Consider the following 19,233-nt stretch of genomic DNA (forward strand, 5'->3'; position numbering starts at 1 on the left):
CCCGCGTCCCACGGCCCCACCCCCCGGGTCCATCTTAAAGGCACAGCATCCTTGGGCATTGTTGGGGTTTCAGAAGATTTCCTGGGTTTTTTTCCGTTAAAGGAATTTTCCCTATACGTGTTGGTAGGGGGACAAATTGCTGGGTATTAAAGAAAAACAAAAGACCTAGCCGTTGGGGGTGGGGTGCACCTGGCTACTCTTTTGTTTCACCTGGGTGTGTGGACAGTCAGTTCCCGGTGTTTGGACGGAGAGGGAGGCTGCTTCTTCAGCTGCTTTTCCTTCTGCCAGAGAAACTCTGGGATCTCAAACCTGCCTTCCCTGCCCCGCTGGGAGCCGCGCCGTGGCCGCCCTGCCCCTGCCGTTGCTTTGAGCCTTCGCTGCGTTGTAGCTAAGCTCACTCTGCCTGCCCAGACCTCCAGGGGGTTCCCACCACAGCTCCGCAGTTTGGATACATCTTGTCTGCCATCGGGATTTGTGCTCATCCCTGCCGTTCCAGCCTGCTGTTCCAGCCTGCCGCTCCAGCCTGCCGTTCCAGCCTGCTGTTCCCGAGGGTCCGGCCGGACACCGGGATTGGCTGCCCAGGGGGTTTGTGAAGCCTTTGTCCCATCCCTTCCCCAGGATCCCAGGCCACCAGTGCCACGTTCTCCCCGAGCTCGCTCCAGAGCGCCCCCTGCAGCCGCGGGGGAACCATCGCACCTGCCCTGCTCACCAGGAGCCGCCAGCGCCCCTGCCGGCTGCGAGCGGAACTGCACCCGAGGGGAAAGGGCCCGACAGCCAAGAAGGCTGGGACTGGGTTTGTGATTGTTTGCTGTTACTGCCATAGTTATTGTTGTTTGTTTGACTTGTTATACACATATAGATATATAATAGTAAAGAACTGTTATTCCTATTTCCCACATCTTTGCCTAAAAGCCCCTTGATTTCAAAATTATAACAACTCAGAGAGAAGGGGGGTCGCATCTGCCATTCCAAGGGAGGCTCCTGCCTTCCTTAGCAGACACCTGTCTTTCAAACCAAGAGAGGCATTAAGCAGACGGTTAAGAAATAAAGCAGCCTCATAACATCACCCCAGGACACAGGGGAATCAATATTCATTTCTAATTCTGCAGACCATATTAAATCTTCCTTCTGATGAACAATAATGGCTACAGCTGCATGGTTACCTGGACCTTGATGAAGACATTTGTCAGAGGCTGAAAATAGTTTCATGACTCAAACATAAAGTTTTGCTCATTATAAAGAAGCTCCAACCAAAGAAGCCTCTCTGAAGACTGGGACTTTGAACTGAAAGTCAGACTGCTGACTAGATAAAGGGAAACCCATTGTTCAATCATCCCCAGCTGAGTTTGGGGTGGGGGGACAGCACAGCTCACAGAAGCCAGGTTTACACAGACACCCCCCCCAGTTGAGGTGGGGGGAGGGAGGAGGTTTCAAGTACGTGGCATAACCTCTGGTTAGAGGCACTGAACACCCATCCTCTGTTACACAAACCAGCCCAGCTGTGGAACCCCCAACCCCACAGGCCACATCCATGGGACTTTCACGTGAGAGGCTTTGCACCACAGGACTGCATGTGATGCAACAGATCCAGAGTCTGTTGTGAGAGACTGCCCCCCCTCCCCCAGAGGGACATGCCTAGACATTGCTACCTGGCTCAAGGGTATATAAACCCATCGGATTCTATGCTTTTTGGGGGAACCTTCACCACCAAGAAGACCAGCTGGAGAGGATCAATGGAACATCATTGGGATCCACGGAGTGGTGATATTTTCCTTATTCTGTCCCTGTCACTCTTTCTGTCCCTCCCCAACTTATTTTCTACTTCTTTCTTTCTTTCTCTCTCTCTCTCTCTCTCTCTTATATTTATCATCAAATAAAACCCTTACTGTTGTCACTGGCATATGGTCTAGTTTGCACCTCTAATTTGGGCAGAGGCATTTCTAAGAACCTTAAAACTGAATCCTAACAACATTGAAACTTGTAACTCCTGTGTAAGTGCTCTGATGAAACACAGTATTTCAGGCTTTCTCAATCTTTCTACATTGAGAGCCTTACAACAGTATAATAAAATACCCTTTAGAATAGCAGTAGAGTTTAAGTGTCAGTGTCACTGGAATGAATTTACCCTCTGTGTTTAGTAAGTTTCCCATGTGAAGTGCCCTTCTGAGGGAATGGACCTGAGTACTACCCGTTTTAGATTTGAGAATTTGGGGTTGTAGTCAGGTCAGGTAACAAGGCACTATATTAGGTGAGTTACTTAAGGACAAGGTTCTGCAAAAAGAAACCACGCTGTATCGGAAAGAAATTAATAGATAAGATTAATTAATTAATAGATAAGATGTTTTCAGAACAATTCAATGTTTCTTGTAACTATTCATGCTTAAAGTGAAAATGTTACCAAAATTTTGTTTTAACGTTAAAGATGTCCGAATTTTCTAGTTGTTTAGGCTTCACAGAATCATAGAATCATTTAAGTCGGAAAAGACCTCCAAGATCATCAAGTCCAATTTTTACTGATCTCCACCTTGTCAACTAAGCCATGGCATTAAGTGCCACTTCCAGTCATTTCTTGAACACCTCCAAGGACAGTGACACTACTGTCTCCCTGGGCAGCCCATTCTAATCCTTAACAACTGTTTCCATGAAGAAATTCTTCCTATGTCAAATCTAATCCTCCCCTGGCACAGCTTGAGACTTTGTCCTCTTGTCCTGTCGCTAGTTGCCTAGAAAAGAGGCTGACCCCCACCTTGCTACAACCTCCTTTCAGGCAGTTGTAGAGAGCAATAAAGGTCCCCCTGACCCTTTCTCCAGGCTAAACAACCCAGCTCCCTCAGCTGCTCCTCCATGGACTAGTGCTCTAAACCCTTCACCATCTTTGTTGCTCTTTTCTGACACACTCCAACACCTCAATGTCTTTCTTGAATTGAGGTGCTCAGAACTGGACACAGTACACAAGGTACAGCCTCACCAGTGCCAAGTACAGGATGGCGATCACTCCTCTAGTCCTGCTGTTCACACTATTGCTGATGCAGGTCAGAATGCCATTGGTCTTCTTGACCACCTGGTCACACTGATGAATGCATGTTCAGCTACCTGTTGACCAGCACCTCCCCATCCTTTTCTCCTAGGCAGGTTTCCAGCCACTCTTCCCCCAGCCTGTAGAGCTCCATGCGGTTGCTGTGACCCAAGTGCAGGACCTGGTACTTTGCCTTGCTGAACCTCATACAGTCGGCCTTGGCCCATTAATCCAGCCTGTCCAAATCTCTCTGCAGAGCCTTTCTACTCTCCAGCAGATCATACACTCCTGTCCAACTTAGTGTTGTCCATAAACTTACTGAGGGTGCACTTTATTCACTCATCAGTAAAGATACTAAACAGGGCTGGGCCCAATACTAAGCCTCAGGGAAGCCCACTAGTGACCAGCCACCAACTGGATGTAGCACCACTCACCACATCTCTCTTGGCCCAGCCATCCAGCCAGTTCTTAACCCAGCAAAGAGTGCACCTGTCCAAGTTGTGGGCTGCCAGCTTCTCCAGGAGAATGCTGAGGGAAACAGTGTCAAAGGCTTTGCTGAAGTCCAGGTAGACACATCCACAGCCTTTCCCCCATCCACTAGGTGAGCTACCTGGTCATAAAAAGATATGAGTTTGGTCAAGCATGACCTGCCTTTCCTAAACTCATACTGGCTGGGCCTGAGCCCTTGGTTGTCCTGTATGTGCCGTGTGATTGTACTGAAGGTGATCTGTTCCATAACCTTCCTGGACACCAAGGTCAGGCTGACAGGCCTGTAGTTTCCTGGATCCTCCTGACACTTCTCGTGGATGGGCCATTGGCCAGCCTCCAGTCATCTGGGACCTCCCTGGTTAATCAGGTCCAAGTATAAATGATGGAGAGCAGCTTTGCAAGCTTTTTTGCCAGCTCCATCAGTACCCTTTCATGAATTCCATCCAAACTCATAGACTTGTGAGTGTGTACATGGCTCAGCAGATCACTAACTGCTTCCTCCTGGATTATGTGACATATAGGTAAAACCTTAGAAAATGAAGGCCTTGTTGCCCTTGTAAAATCATGGCTCAGGCCTGTTACTTCGGCTAGAGAAGGATCGTGGGAAAGAGGCATAGCTGAAGTAGAGGTAGAAAAACATGCTGCGTGACTATCATGTGTTCAAAGAGTCGTGTATGGTGATTGGTTGAATCAAGTTTGTTGTGCTTTAAAACTATGTAAACAGCTAAGAAACTGTATAAAGGAGGCAACATTGTATTAAAGATAAGCTTTTGCCCAGAGCAGTTGGTGTGTCTGTATGTGTCGTGACTGCCTCAACAGCAACAGATTACAGGGGGGTTATTCTGCTCCCCGTTCCTGTCTACCAGCTCAGGGGGCTGGTTGCCTTGAGGATAACTGGTCTTACTGTTAAAGACTGAAGCAAAGAAGGCCTTAAGTACCTCAGCCTTTACCTCGTTCTTGGTTACAATGTTCGCCCCCATGTTCAATGAAAGATAGAGATCTTCCTTGGCCTTCCTTTTGTTTTTGATGTATTCATAAAAAACATTTTTTATTATCTTTCACAGCAGTGGCCAGACTGAATTCTAGCTGAACTTTCACCTTTCTAATTTTCTCTCTACATAATCTAATTACATCTTTTTACTCTTCCTGAGTTGCCTGCCCTTTCTTCCAAAGGTCATAAACTTTTTTTCCCTGAGTTCCTGTGAAAACTGTGTTCAGCCAGGCCCTTTTTTTTTTTTCCTGTCAGCTTGTCTTTTGGCATATAAGGACAGCTTGCTCCTGGTCCTTTAAGATTTCCTTCTTAAAATACATCCAGCCTCCCTGGACCCCTTTGTTGTTAAGGATTGTTTCCCACGTGGCTCTCTGAACCAGTGTCCTGAACAGGCCAAAGTCCACCCTGTGGAATTCTAAGGTAGAGGTTTTGCTTACCCACTTCCTTACTTCACCAAGAATTTAAAAATCATATAATTTTGTGGTCACTGTGCCCAAGACAGCCTCCAACCACCACATTTCCCACCAGCCCTTCTCTGTTTGTAAACAGCGGGTCTAGAGGGGCACCAGCCCTGACAGGCTTGCTTACCAGCTGTGTCAGGAAGTTTTCTTTCACACACTCCAGGAAACTCCTAGAAAGCCTTCTCTCTGCTGTGTTGAGTTTCCAACAGATATTTGGCAAGTTAAAGTCTCTCACAAGAACAAGGTCTAGGGATCATGAAACATCAGCAAGCCTTTTATAGAACACTTCATCCACCTCTTCATCCTGGTTGGGTAGTCTGTAACAGACTTCCATCAGGATGTCTGCCTTGTTGGCCTTCTGCCTGATTCTTACCCCTATGTGTCACTGTCGGGGTGGTCACAACACACACAGACAGTGCCTCTTTCAAGGGCCAAAAAGCCGTTTATTAAACAAAGCAGCCTCTTTTATACACCTTTTGTATGTTGTCATTTGTGTTACAGATTCATTGGCTGCTAAACTACACGATAGACTCATTGGCTATTATTAACTTCAATATACTACCATTGGCTACCTATAGCATAAGCATTCAAGCATTCAGAAAAATAACAGGTGCAGATATGTTGCTGGTTTTCTCCTTCTACTGTTTAACTTTCTTGCTTCTGTTGATACTACATTGTCATGGGTAAAAACGAATTGTTTTTCTTCTCACGGACTTTTTCTCACAGTCCTTCTCTATCTGAAGTACCTGGCCTGAGCCATAATTTTACAAAGGCAACAAGGCCTTAATTTTATAAGCTTTTACTTAAATGCCACATCTCCCCCTTTTTTGTTTTTAAGCAAAGGGCTCATGTATTCTAATGTTAAAACAGTCTGCCCCTATAAATCCACCACCCCACTAAGACCACCACTGGCCAACTGCCGGCCACAGGACAAAACACATGGAATACAGATCACAACTAACAAAAACCACCAAGAACAAACATGCCACCGACAAAGAGATTTATAACATAGGAAAACAAAAAGATGATAGTGTGCAATGTTCCCAGAGAGAGAACTGCTTCTTCTCCTGCGCTTGGCAGTAAATGGATACTGTTCCAAAGCTCATATGGCTGGAGCTCACAGGCTGTGCTGTTTAGGCAGGAGAGAGTCCATTAGCTGGAAGTGCTGACTTTGACATTACTGAATGTCTCTCTGGAGGCATGGAACAGGGAACAACTGAAGAAGGTCAGCAGGAACACAATAACATGATGGTAGATGCAGTAGGACACAAGGCAGTTAGCAGGTTGCCTCAGCAAGCCCTCACAACCATGTTCCTGGCAGTCCTACTCCTGCTCCTGCCTTGGCCATGAGGGCTGGATGGTGATTGGGTCATTTTTCCTCTCGCTGGGCTTCATTTTCTCAGAGGCGATTGATGTTTGTCAGGTCAGGCAGGCAACCACTTTAGACCTGTTGGCAATAAAACACATATGTACCTTCTCCTCTAGGTTAGTAGATCAGCTAGGCCTTGCCATTGCACATACAGTTGTGGATCCTTACATAAAACCTTTTAGAAATTGGTAACCCACATGCAAATCTTCAGACCAGTATCATTCTGCTGGGGATCAAAATTGATGATCCGCCTGCAAAAACTTTAGTGTAAATATTGCATTATCTAGATATTACTGAGAGGTCATTGTAGGGTATGCCCAGCCACTGCCCTGGAGGGACGTCTGCTGAGATAAGGAGATTGCTCAATCTCCCAGCAGGACCCCCTCTGGGAAGGCAGCTACTCTTCAGCCACGTCGAGAAGAAGACAGACCCAGAATCCTCTGGGAGACTCTATGCAGATCTTTTGTAACCCATTGGCCTTTACCTTCTGACATCCACCCCCTGTATCCGCCTGCGAGGGAGAGCGCTTGTCCCTAGCCTCCCCTTTGCCGCAGTACGGACCAACAATAAAGCGACTTCATGTGGAACCAGCTACATGAGCCTCTTGTCTCTCTCTGGTCTGGCCTGGAGACTGCCCTGCAGAGCTGAGCTGAAATCACGAGCTGATAATCACTAAAGAGCTGACAGCTTCTGCACGGGCCCTCCTAGCTAGCAGCTGAGGGAAGACACAGGGCCTCAGGAAGGCGATTCCTTTTGGGACCATCTCTCCGGACTGGTCACCTCTTCCTCGGTCAGAGCTACTGACCCCTCACCAGCTGTCATAGGTCATATTCCCCCTTTTTGTTTTTTATGATAACATGTGTGTTTGTCACTATGAACGTGAAGGCAACATAAAAGCAAGGAAATACATGTAATGAAACAATAAACCTACACCCAGCAAAAAAGCAAAGTAAGATGTGTAATCAGTATCACACGACAAAAGGATAGTGCCTTAGAACAATACACTTTCAATTGCCTAAACACTGGACCATCACCCAGAGTCTGCTGTAGCTGGTGAACCCTGTTTCACAACGAGGACCTGGAGGACCTTTCCAGACAAGGCCTCCAAGTGTACCTCAAAAGGGGGTCCAGCTTCTATACATCTGAATGAGCAAGTCAAAGTGACTCAAATACATTTTTAGTGCAGGAGATTGTAGGGTATGGAATTACAGATTCTGCTTCATTATATCTCAAGTGATGAGCACCTCAGAGTTCAGAGAAGATGCACGGGGATGCATGGGAAAGGGCAAACATGACCTAAAAGAGGAGGGTTATAAATCTGGAATTTAAAAAGTCTTGTGAGTTTGACTGATACAGGGCTAAGATGTGTGTGGCATGAAGTCCAAGTCACAGAGACTTTGGTCTCTTTTGTTGATGATAAAACAGAAAATTAGCCACTTCTTTAGCTGTGAATCTCCTCATTACTGAATGGGGCCATTTAAAAAGAATGAAATTATGCTTGCAGTGTTATTGTGTTTATTTAGCAGAACTGAAATAGCCAGCAGCACGTAAATATGGTTTCTTTACTGTTCCTTATAGAGACAACATAAAATGTCCTTCCTGGTTTTCATGAATGGTGAACAGAAAGGTGTTGATGTTCCCAAAGAATTTCTGCACAAAAAAAGACTCAGGTGGTCATTCATAGCATTCAAAAGTGTCATAATTTCACCACCAGTAACTGAAGGCAGTATTGGTGATAGGTGAAATTAGAGAGACTGAAGAGAAAATGAAGATGCCTAACCATCTTCACAGCTTGTCAACATGACAGCATCATGGTCTTTGGCACTCTCAGCTTTATAGCAGAAAAGTTTATTAACTATAGTAAGTATGAAAGAAATCTAGCACGTTTAGATTAGGTATTAGTTCACCAGAAAAGGGTTGTCGAGCATTGGAACAGGATGCCCAGGGAAGTTCTTGAGTCACCATTCCTGGAGGTCTTTAAAGGCCATGTGGATCTGCCACTTACGGATATGGTTTAGTGGTGGAACTTGGAAGTGATAAGTTAACAGTTGAACATGATTATCCTGATAGGGAAGATGTAATAGCGTCTTTACAAATAATTCGATGGGTGAAGGTATGGGTGTTAACGTCTTTGAAATGGGTCTTAATGTCTCTACTGACTTTGAGCAGCAGGTTTATTACAGAGCCCAGATGGCTTGGCTCCTGAAACAGACAAGTGGGTCTGCACAAGCTTGAGTTTCTGTACAGGTTCAAGGGGGGAATATGTGGTAGGCGGTTCAGGAAGGCTGTACCTCAGCCAATGGGGAAAGGAAGAGGGCAACATGTGGCCAGGAGTTCAGGATAAAAGGGGGCTGTGCCCTCCAAAACCAAGACAGAGAAAACCCTGTGGGCATGTGCTCCAGTGGACTCTCTCCCTTTATTCAAATAAAGTTGCAGGACTTCTCTGTCTCCTTTATGGACACTGGCTTTTCATAGCATGATTTTCCATACAGTACTAAAGGTCTTTTTCAACCTAAATGATTCTATAATTCTATTATTTCAATATTACTTCATGAAGATGTGCCACTTCCACCTATCTCAGCTGTAATTATATGCAGAGTGACTTCCTATGCAAAACTTCTGTGCAGTCTTTCAGTGGAATCTCTTGTTTTAGCAGCTCTTGCCGACTTCAGATTCTTGTCAATTCTCTTGACAGTCTAATGTACAAGATCTCTGAAATACTTTACACCTCTAGCATGGAAACACAGACATATAGAATCCCCCTCTTTTCCCTAAAAGGACAACAGATCAGGATGGAATTACAAGCTTCACTTTTTCTTATTTCCTATCCATAGTACTCTGGGATGCAATAATGGCAAGGAAGCAACTCATTTAAGGTAGACTTGAAGCAGCTATTTTATTTAGACAAGCATAGTAGCAGACAAGCATATTATAATTTTGGTATTTTAAATATTACAGCACCATAGGAAAAAAAGTAGCAAGGGACCTCTGAACGTCCATAGTCCAACCTGCTCAAAGTGAATTTAACTACAAGTTAGATAAGGTTGCACAAGGATCTGTCCAGGTGATTTTTTTACATCTTCAAGGGTGTAGATCCTACCATCTCTCTGGCTGTCTTAAGACAATTTAAAGGGCAGACACTCCAAAGTGAGGTATCTCCCTTTTTAGTTTTAACTACTCCCTTTTTCACCGATAGGAGAGACAAATGTAAGAAGATATAAGTGAAAAAATAAGTTTAAAAAATGAAGCAGCAACAGGCAAAAATAACCGTGATAATCACTAGATACAAAGTTGCTGAATCCCATGGACTCCCCAGGGACAAAGAAAATGGCAGAGAAACCTCTGCCCCCCAGATGGCACCCTCCAAAAACAACCTTGTGGTCTGAGAGACAAAGGTAGAAATGGTGGACAAACCTTCCCCCCAAGATGGTGCTCTCTGCAGACAACCATGCACTCTGAGAGACAAACATGGTGTACAAACCCTACTCAGGTAAACCTTCCCCCGGAACAAAAAACGGGAAGGTAGGAGCATATGAAGCAGTTCTAGTGGCAGATGAGGTGTGCTGGCATTGCCTGCAGCCTCCGGCCCTATGGTGTCAGCTCCCCTGCTTCCTTTCGGTGACTGTGGCACTGTGTGTGAGGTCAGTGCAGCTGCTCGCTGCCTCCTCCTGCCACCTGCTGCACTCAACCGGTGTCAGTGCTGCTGTCATGGGTTGCTGTCCCAAAGGGGAGGAGGGGGAAGGAGCGGACCCGTCAAGCACCAAAGAATGGCGGCCCAGTTGCTACTCGCAGACCTGCCTGAAGCAACCTGTTATAAATGACTCAGATCCTGAGTGGAAATTAATTATAAAAATTTTATTGAGAACTATAAAAATCAGCAAAGCAAAGGGGGACAGTGCTGGGAGCGTGGCCAAATGCCAGAGGCTCGCCCACAAAATGGTGGTTCTGCCTTTTATACCCCTGAAATTGCATCAGCCTTATGCATATTTACTTTCAGTTTTACGTAGTCTCACCCCACGACACTCCTTTTGGCACCAGTGCAGTTCCATCGCTGTGGTTGTCGGGGTCTTCATTGGATGAAATCATTCTCCTTTTATGGTCACATCTTAGAAGTTTGTCTAGCAACAGCTCATCCAATGCAAACTCAAAAAACTAACATTACAGCACACGAATCACACAACCCTTGTGAAAGCCAACCTCACAACCAGGCTACTGCAACAACATTAATCAATTTTAACACATGCTATTATCTTAACATTTCCCAAAGCCGACATTATAATATTTAATATCAATCCACATAATACTCTGCGAAAGCCAATTCCCACTAACTTGCTTTTCACAAACCTCCTCAGGAGCCCAGAGAGAGACAAAAATGGCTTCTGCCTTGCACCATTCCAGCTTCCCTGCAAGAATGAAAGAGGAAGGCCATAGAGCTTCTGCCTGAGTGCCCCTGACCTTAAGAAGACCTTGGCATCTGCTGACCTCTTGTCTTGGGGTGATTTATGATGATAGTCTATTCCCTGATCCTCTGCTTTATGTAAAATGGTTTCTGTAACTTTAAGGTCCAGGAGACGGGGGGAGCCTTAGGCTCGTTGGCGGGCTTTTTCAAAGCCTCACTACTGAGGTGTCTGGGGGTGTGGTGTGGTCTGGATTTTTTGGGGCTTTTTGCTTGGCTAGCTTGGTTTTTGTTAGCCCAGGCAAGAAGTTTTTTTCCTTCCTAGCCCTCAGAGAAGCTGCAGCAACAATCCTTCAGCAACTTTTCAAGGTGAACTGGACAGCTTGTTTAGTACAAGACCAGAGAAAACGGGACCTGCAGGAGAGGGGTTGGTTGGGATCGGTGGGAGAGAGGGGCTGCTCCATTTTTGGCCCCAGACCTTGGGAAAGCCAAGCCGGGGAGAGAATGCACACTGAGAGGCTCTAGCCCACCTGCTTCATCTGCTGTGGAGAGTGGATCAATGCCAGAGAGTCACCAGATTTTCATCTGTTTGCCCGAACTACAGCATGAAGCTCCAAACAGGTTTCTTCTCCTGAGAGAGAATCCAGTGCACTCTTTTACCACGTGGCGTGAGCCAGTATTTTTTCCCTGGCATTATGGGTTTTTGTTCTGGTGTGTATGAGGGGTGTGGAGGGAAGTAGGGGTAAGGTCTGACAGTTTAATACCTAGCATTTATTTACTTTATTTTCCATGCCTTCTGGGCATTGTTTGTTAATAAACTGTTTGGTTTTTTGTTTTTCACTTTCATCCACCAGTATTCATTCCCAATTTGTCAGGAAAATTAATCCACGATGTCAGAGGTTTATGTCCAAAAAGGAGACAGAGGAGTCCTGTAACTTTATTTGAATAAAGGAAGAGGCCAGGGGGCATTTCCCATGGGGTCTCTCAAATTGCTAGAAGATGCAGCCTCCTTTTTATCCTAATTTCCCAGCTGCATTTCCCTCTCTCTTTCCCCATTGGCTGAGGCACTTGAGAGGTACAGACTTCCTGAATTGCCTAATACAGATCCCCTCCTAATGTGCATCCACCCTGTTCTTTTTCTTTGTGTCTCTGTTCTTTTTCTCTAATTCCTGGAATTTAGCACGGCCTTGGGTGAGCAACAGTCTGTGTCAATTAGTGGAATTCCTATGGAATTTATGGCTCCTCCCATTGCTTCTTTCACCTGTCAGTATCCGGCTTTATCAACCAGCAGGCCCACAGTTTGTTTGTAAAGACACCTCTGTCGCATTCCTTTAATACTGGTGGAAAGGGATTCTTTGAACTCTTTTAGAGGAGATGACTCATTCCAGAGTGTGTTCTCCTAAATTTGTCTCTAAACTAAGACACCACTGTGGTTCTGTTTCTGGACACCAGCTCTTACAGAGACAGTAACAATTTTGGACAGATGACACAGCACAGATAGATATAGAATATAGCAACATTTTGGGTTATGCAGGACACTGACCAACCTGCTTAACTGTTCTAAGAGTGAAGAATCTTTTATTGTCTCCAGTCAGAATTTCTGTTGTTTCAGTTTGAGTCTGTTGCTTCTTGTGCATCTCAGAGAATGGCTTGGCTCATTCTTCTCTATAAACCAACTTAGATAGTTGATGACAGCAATCAGATTTAGTCTTCCCTTCTCTTGGCTGGATAAATGCAGTTAGATCAGCCTCTCCCTGTATATATTATAAGGCCCCTAGTGGACCATTCCTCCTGCTTTCCAAGGTCAATTTGAATGACAGGCATGCCTTTGCATATCATGTGCTCCCTGCGGTTTCATGTCATATGTCAACTTGCTCAGGGTCCTTCTGTCCCCTTTTCCAGGTCATTGGTGATGATGTTAAACAGAGCCAGCCCCAGTGTTGACCCTTAAGAAATCCTGTTTAACTGGGCTGCCAGCTGTCACTTGCGGTTAGTCATAGTGGAGTCATTTAACTTTGGCTATCTGATATAACCAAACATTTTCCTATTTTACTTCTCTCTCTCTCTTACTCCCTCCCTCTTTATACAGATACACACAAATACACACGCACACACACTCTGCAGAATTATGAGTTTCTGTTACATAAATTGACAGTAAAGGAATTTGACACAGAATATGCTAATTTTTGCTTTTCTGTTCAATTTTCACCTGCTCTTTTGGATTTTTCCTTTAGTATAAGACAAACCCAGACACACCATTTGAACTCATCTACTGGGTTATCACTGCATAGTATTCAGAGTGCTGAAAAGAAATAAATAGGAGTTTTTCCAGACAAGTGTACTACAGGACACAAAAAGCTTCTGTTTCATATAGTCGCATGGACATTGTGTAGAAATCTGGGTGAGTCAACACCTAGTTCAGGGTAAAAATGAGATGTCGTATTTTTATCTCCCTTCTCAAACTTTATCCTTCTTTACCATATTTTCTGAGTGTTCTGTGCATATTTCTTCAATTCTGCAATACCACTTTTTTAGGTCTTCTTTTCTTTTTCTCTCTGATATGTCAGATATTGGAAAGCAGCACTGTTGCCACTCATTGCTAATTTAGAGGTACATTTTCTTTTGATTATGAAAATAACTCTGAGAGGGGCTTTGGTTCTTCATTCTGTTACCATGACATCCAAGATTTTTTAATGTGTAATTTCTGAAGTATCATTCTTAGTGCCTCTTCTCAGTATTGCGAGAACATCCAAGTGGTAAATTATCTGGCATGGTCCTCCTGTATAGTTTTACTGCATGCAGTGAATTCTTCTACTTGGTTTACATGATAAAGGAAGTAGAGAGTACTGGTTACAACTATCTATTTAAAATCCCTCATTATTAAACTTTTAAGATCTTTCTTGAAAAGAAGTTCAAACATTGTAGTAAATTCTGTGACACAACATTGGCAGAATCCTCTTGTATTTTTTACCTTGAAATTACATAAAGTAGGAAAAGTTGACTAGAAATCACAGGGATGTGACTACTCTTTGCTAGATCCACTACCTGTCAGCTGTACATGTGAACAGATGCAATGGACCAAGTGCCTTGTGTGCTGGTTAGAAGTGTAGTTCTGAAAAAAATATACATGGTACACCCAATATGTTGGATTTTGCATGGACACTGGAGATACTTTGTGTCCATACTGGGGATCTCAGCAGCACATAATACTACACATCTAGATTTTCCAGGCAGAACTACAGATGCTCAGAAACTTTGAGGCTTTATAGTTTATAGCTAAATTTTCCACCCAAAATAGGTTGCCTGCTGCAAGCAAATCAGAAGTTGTGACAGACTGAAATGTTATGGTTAATGGCTTAAACGTTGCTATGAAGGACTTTTTGTCCATTATGGCAAAACTGTATAAGGGAGCTGCCACCACCGAAGCCCACCCCTCCCTGAATATTCTTCTTGACTGGAACTTTGGACTGTGAATTAAGCCATCTAAAGGGAATGCAAGATAAGATAAAGGTGACACTATTATCCAATTATCTCATGTCTAGGCAGAAGTGAACAAAGCTGAGGGAGAAGAATGTATCTACAAAGAAAGACAAACCCAGCAGCTGTCCTGAAAATCAGCTCTGGCTGGGTTTTGGATGGGGAGGCCATAGCCCACAGACTCATTTCCTGAGGCCAGGATTTCCTGAGGCCAGGTTTGCATACAGTCCACCCCAACCAAGGGGAGAGGAGGAGAGTTCTGGGCGTGTGGCATAACCTCTAGCCAGAGAGTTAACACCCATCCTCCCTTACACAAACTGGCTCATTTGTAAACTCCCCCACACCTTGGGAAGGCCACACCCACATGGGACATTCATATGGGAGGGAGCTGAGGAGGTGTCATAAACCATTAGACCCCGAAAGTGGTCCCCAGACTCATTCCTGAGGCCTTGCGCCAGAGGACTGCACGTTACGCAAACTGACGCAACAGATACAGAGTCTGTTGCAGGAGACAGTGTCAAACTTGCCCCCCACTCCCAGGGGAGGTACCTGCGCATTCCCACCTGGCCCAAAGGTATATTAATCCATTGAACTCAGTTTTGCAGGACCCTCGCCACCAAGAAGACCATAAGAAGAGGATCAATGGGACACCATTGGGATCCATGGAGTGGTGATATTTTCTACTTAATCTGCCTTCTCTGTCACTCTCTTTCTCTCCCCCACCCTTTTCCTATTTCTTTCTCTCTCTCTCCCTCACATTCACTGTCAAATAAAATCCATACTATTGACTTCAGCATATGGTCTCGTTTGCACCTTAATTCAAGCAGAGGCATCTCTCTAATAATTTTAGTAACTGGATCGTAACAGAAGTCAGTTGCCAGGAGTCCTTTAGCATAAAGGCCTTTGGTCCTATGTGCCAGCATGTCTTCCTAGTATGCCATGCACATCTCCCTTTCCTTATCTCCCTATGGATGCCACACTAAAATGATACTCTGTACCTGCAGACTGGTGATCTATGCTCAGTTCCTGGTAACACAACGTGCTGTCTCTGGGTGCTGCACATTTCTACCTCATTTGCTGCTTTCCAAACTGTTGAGGAATACATCTGGTCCAGGTAGCCCAGCTTGCAAGCTGCAAATTGAGACGCAGATTGAGCTCTGGGCAGGAGCCTGAGACAAGAGGCTGTGAAATGCTAAGCTTTTGGATAACACATTTCTGTATTACTGTGCCTTGAATAAATTGCTTTTTGGGACTCGACATCTGAGACTCAGTTATGGAAAACCTGGGGTCGAACTGGGAAGGAAACCTGGTCTGACAGCATGTGAGTGGGGTCTGTCATGTGGGGCCACCTTCAGCTCACTGGAGCCACTTGCTGTGAAGGGGCTTCAGTCCTAGGATTTAAGGTCTCTGGCATTGGGAGTGTGACTGCCAGAGAATCTCGTAAATGAGAAGACTGGGGAGTTTTCTTAACACAAACCAGACAGCTTTCATCACCTACTGAGGCCTGTGGGGGGACCTGCTTATTTCTTTCTCCTCGCACAGCAGAGGTGGTGCTTGCTGAAGGCTTCAAACCAAGGTGGAAGCTCTTGGGAGCCATGTGGGACTGGTCTGGTATCTCAGCAATGTGTAGAAAGGAACAGTTGCTGTAGGCCACCTATTTTTGTCTGGGTAAAAGGGCTATGTGGGGACTTCAGCACTTGTCTTCCATAAGCAGGAAAAATGCAGTTAGAACCTAGGACACCAGGACCAAAGGCAGGATCAGCTTGCGCTATGCACCTCAGAAATCAGAAGTGGGCACAGAATTTCAACATCTGAAAAGCCATGTCTGAGACTCCCATCTAGACTACTGCCTTTTTACTGACACTCAGATTTCTCAAACCAGACTGGCCATTCTGTCACTAGTACCACGTTATTAGTACCCTACCATTACGGTTTTCAGCTTCAAACTTGTTTGGTAGTTTAAGCACAGTTCAACTTCTTTTATTTTTACATTTTACTCTCTGCCACTGCTTCCTGGCCAGGACTCTAAATGATCTTTAATTCTATGTCACCTCTCAAAGTCCTTTCCCCATTCCTTTGTCCTCTGAGAATGAGGACCCAGGTTTGTGTATAATATTTATCAATTTATACACTGTCTTGGTGTTATCTCTACTTATTCTTTACTCCTTTCTTAGCAAAGTTTAATAATTTTGCTTTTTTCCACACTACTGAGCATAGATAAGACATTTTCATACAACTACCTGTCTTGTAACAGCTCAGGGCTCTTCCTTTTAAATGTGAAGGTAGGATGGTTTCTTCCCACATGCCCTGCTTTACACTGAGCTTCCCTAAATCCCATCTTTTTGCTCACGTACCCAGTATTCAAAGACTCTTCTGCTTATAGTTCTTCTCAGTCTGCTATTGCCTATATTTCCCTAAATAACACTGTACTGTCAGCAGACTCTGACACTGCCATTTCCAGATCCTTGAGAAATATGTTGCACAGATCAGGTTCCAAAACACTTCCTTGTGAGACTCTGTTGATGACCACCTTTTCCTGTGAAAAAGGACTATTGACTGTCTTATTTCCTTTTACTCAGTTATTTACCCCTGCAATTATTTATTTCTTGGCAGTGTAAATTTTAAGAGCTTTTGATGACTGACCTCTCCAAATTCCTTCCAGAAATCCATGGTCAGTATTCCAGGATATATCTCCCTTAGCCATAAGGGATTAATAAATATTTCAGTAGGATTGTGAGGCAGTTCTTCCCTTTACAAAAGTCCTTATGACTCATCCCTATTACAACATCTTTATGCATATGCTCACCAATTTTAATCTATTTTACAGTTTCCACTAAATTGCCTGCTATGGACATCAGGACTGTACGTTTCAAGATATCTTATGGCATTCTTTTAAAATCAGCTTTCATGAGTCAGCTGTATCTGATACAACCCCGTCTTCTGCTACCAAATCAGTTTTATACTAGAGGTTTCTCAGGATAGTTTGTAGTTCACTCTTGAATTCTTTTAGAATTGCTGTTTATATACTGTCTGGTACTTGTGCTTTGTTATTAATAATTTTGCCTCTATGTTCCATAACCTATAGGTTACATATGGAATCTTTCAAGACATAACCCCTAGTGAGTCCCCTCATAAAAAAAGAGCTGGCTTGGGAATCTCATCCATCTCTGCTGTAGTGAACACAGATGTAAAGAATTAATTTAGATTTTCTGTTATTTTCTTTGTATGCTCTTTTAAATTTCTTTCAATTTTCCTGGTGCTGCAGTCTGTCGGGCAGACAGCCAGTCTGAGCCCCTTCAGAGCCTGAAGTGTTTGAAAGGGGATTTATTATTAGATTTTATTCTTTAAGCAAGTTGTTCCTCAAATCCTTTTAAACTGTCTCATGGTACGGTTTACTTTTTATCTGTCACAAGTTTGGATTCTACTTTCAATTTTATGCCCAAATTTAGCTTTTGGAAGGATGCTTCTAAAAAGCTGACCCCAGCAACAGGCATTTTTTTAAAATGAAAGCACATATTGGTGGATGACTTTTTTTTTTTTTTCCTTGTCCATAAGGGCTTTATGTAAGGAAGGAAAGAACAGAAGAGTGAGAGCATCACTGTGTGCTGCAATTGACTGTGCCTACAGCACATTATAACCCCTCGCTTGCCTTCTGGAAGTGTACACAGTATTGTATTAAACTACTGCTCCTGGCTGCAGGGATTGTAAGCCCAATGGCATTTGGAAATACCTAGGACCAGCTTGTTTAAAAATCAGGAAGTCCAGGAAATACTTTGCACAAAAGGGTATTGTGTGTATGCAGGAGACTCATGCTGAACATCTAGACTTGCAGTTTATTGGCTGTAGTCCATTTCATCTTCCTCACCAGAATCTCCACATCATGACAACCTTGCTGTCTTCATGTCAAGGCATGTGCTGAGCAGTGACTGACCCCACCATGGGCTGACTGGTTCTTAGAAATGACTATACCATGATGCCAGTTCAGGAGTGAATGTGTTTCTATTAGAGATTTGTCCTCCTTGGCATGCATGCTGAAACAGACCTAGTCTAGGATTTCCCTTCCTTCTGCTTTCCTGCCTCATCTCCCCCTCTCCCTTGGAAGGCAAGGCTATTTACTGTCATCCCTGCTGCATATAGGAGAGACAACTGTAAGAGCCCTGAGTACATCTCTCCCATGTCCCTTCCCCCCACACCCTGGATGTTTGTCTGGATGAGCTCACACCAACTTCAAAGGGTGCCTGCCCCTTGTTCTTTCCCCCACTGCTTTAGAACACCTGCTCTTTTTCTTTCTGCCTGAACTATGTTGCACGTATGCTTGTGCTCTCTGATTTTTACCCACTGACTTGACTTTTGTCTTGAGCTGCACTGTCACTACAGGCTTGTATGGCAACCTGGCCTGCTGCCTGGACTGTTGGTGAACCTGCTTTGCTCTTCTTGCTCAAGCATTATAGAATTTGCTGACTCTTAGCTCCCAGCTCTACCTTCCACATGGAGCAGTCTGTCCCTGCTACATCCTGACAGTCATATTGTTCAGATGAAAAGAAGCAGCCACTGAGCAAAGAAATGAGTCATAAATAGCAAAAGGATGGGAAGATAAATATTCAAGCGTGACAAAGTAGAAACAAAATAGATGTTTTACGAGATGGTGTAGGATACAGTGGGGAGATCCCTTCCACTATCCCTGAACAGAAAAGAAGAAATTATGAGAAAAGATAAAAAGGCTGTTTCGGCCAAAATAAAGAAGAAAAATAAAGTCACATGCCTGTAGAGAAATGCTGGGCAATTAAGTTAGGTTATCGGGAGTGGTTGGAATTGACCCAATGCAAATTTAAGACAGGAAAGGGGAAAAAAAAAAAGCAGAACTATTCAGATAAAAAGGGAAAAGGGAGAACAAAGGAAAACCTGTACAGACCTGATCATTAGCAATTATGCCGCAGAACACACATGAAAATCTCCTTAGTGCTTTCCAGGCAGTGACTGGTTTCTTGGTGATAACAAAAAAAAGAGTGTGGATACTGAAGTGGTAGTGGTGTG

Source organism: Corvus kubaryi, unplaced genomic scaffold (assembly GCF_017639235.1).
Source record: "Corvus kubaryi isolate FWS band 111438036 unplaced genomic scaffold, C.kubaryi_AGA036_p1.0 37398, whole genome shotgun sequence".
Classification (NCBI taxonomy): Eukaryota; Metazoa; Chordata; class Aves; order Passeriformes; family Corvidae; genus Corvus; species Corvus kubaryi.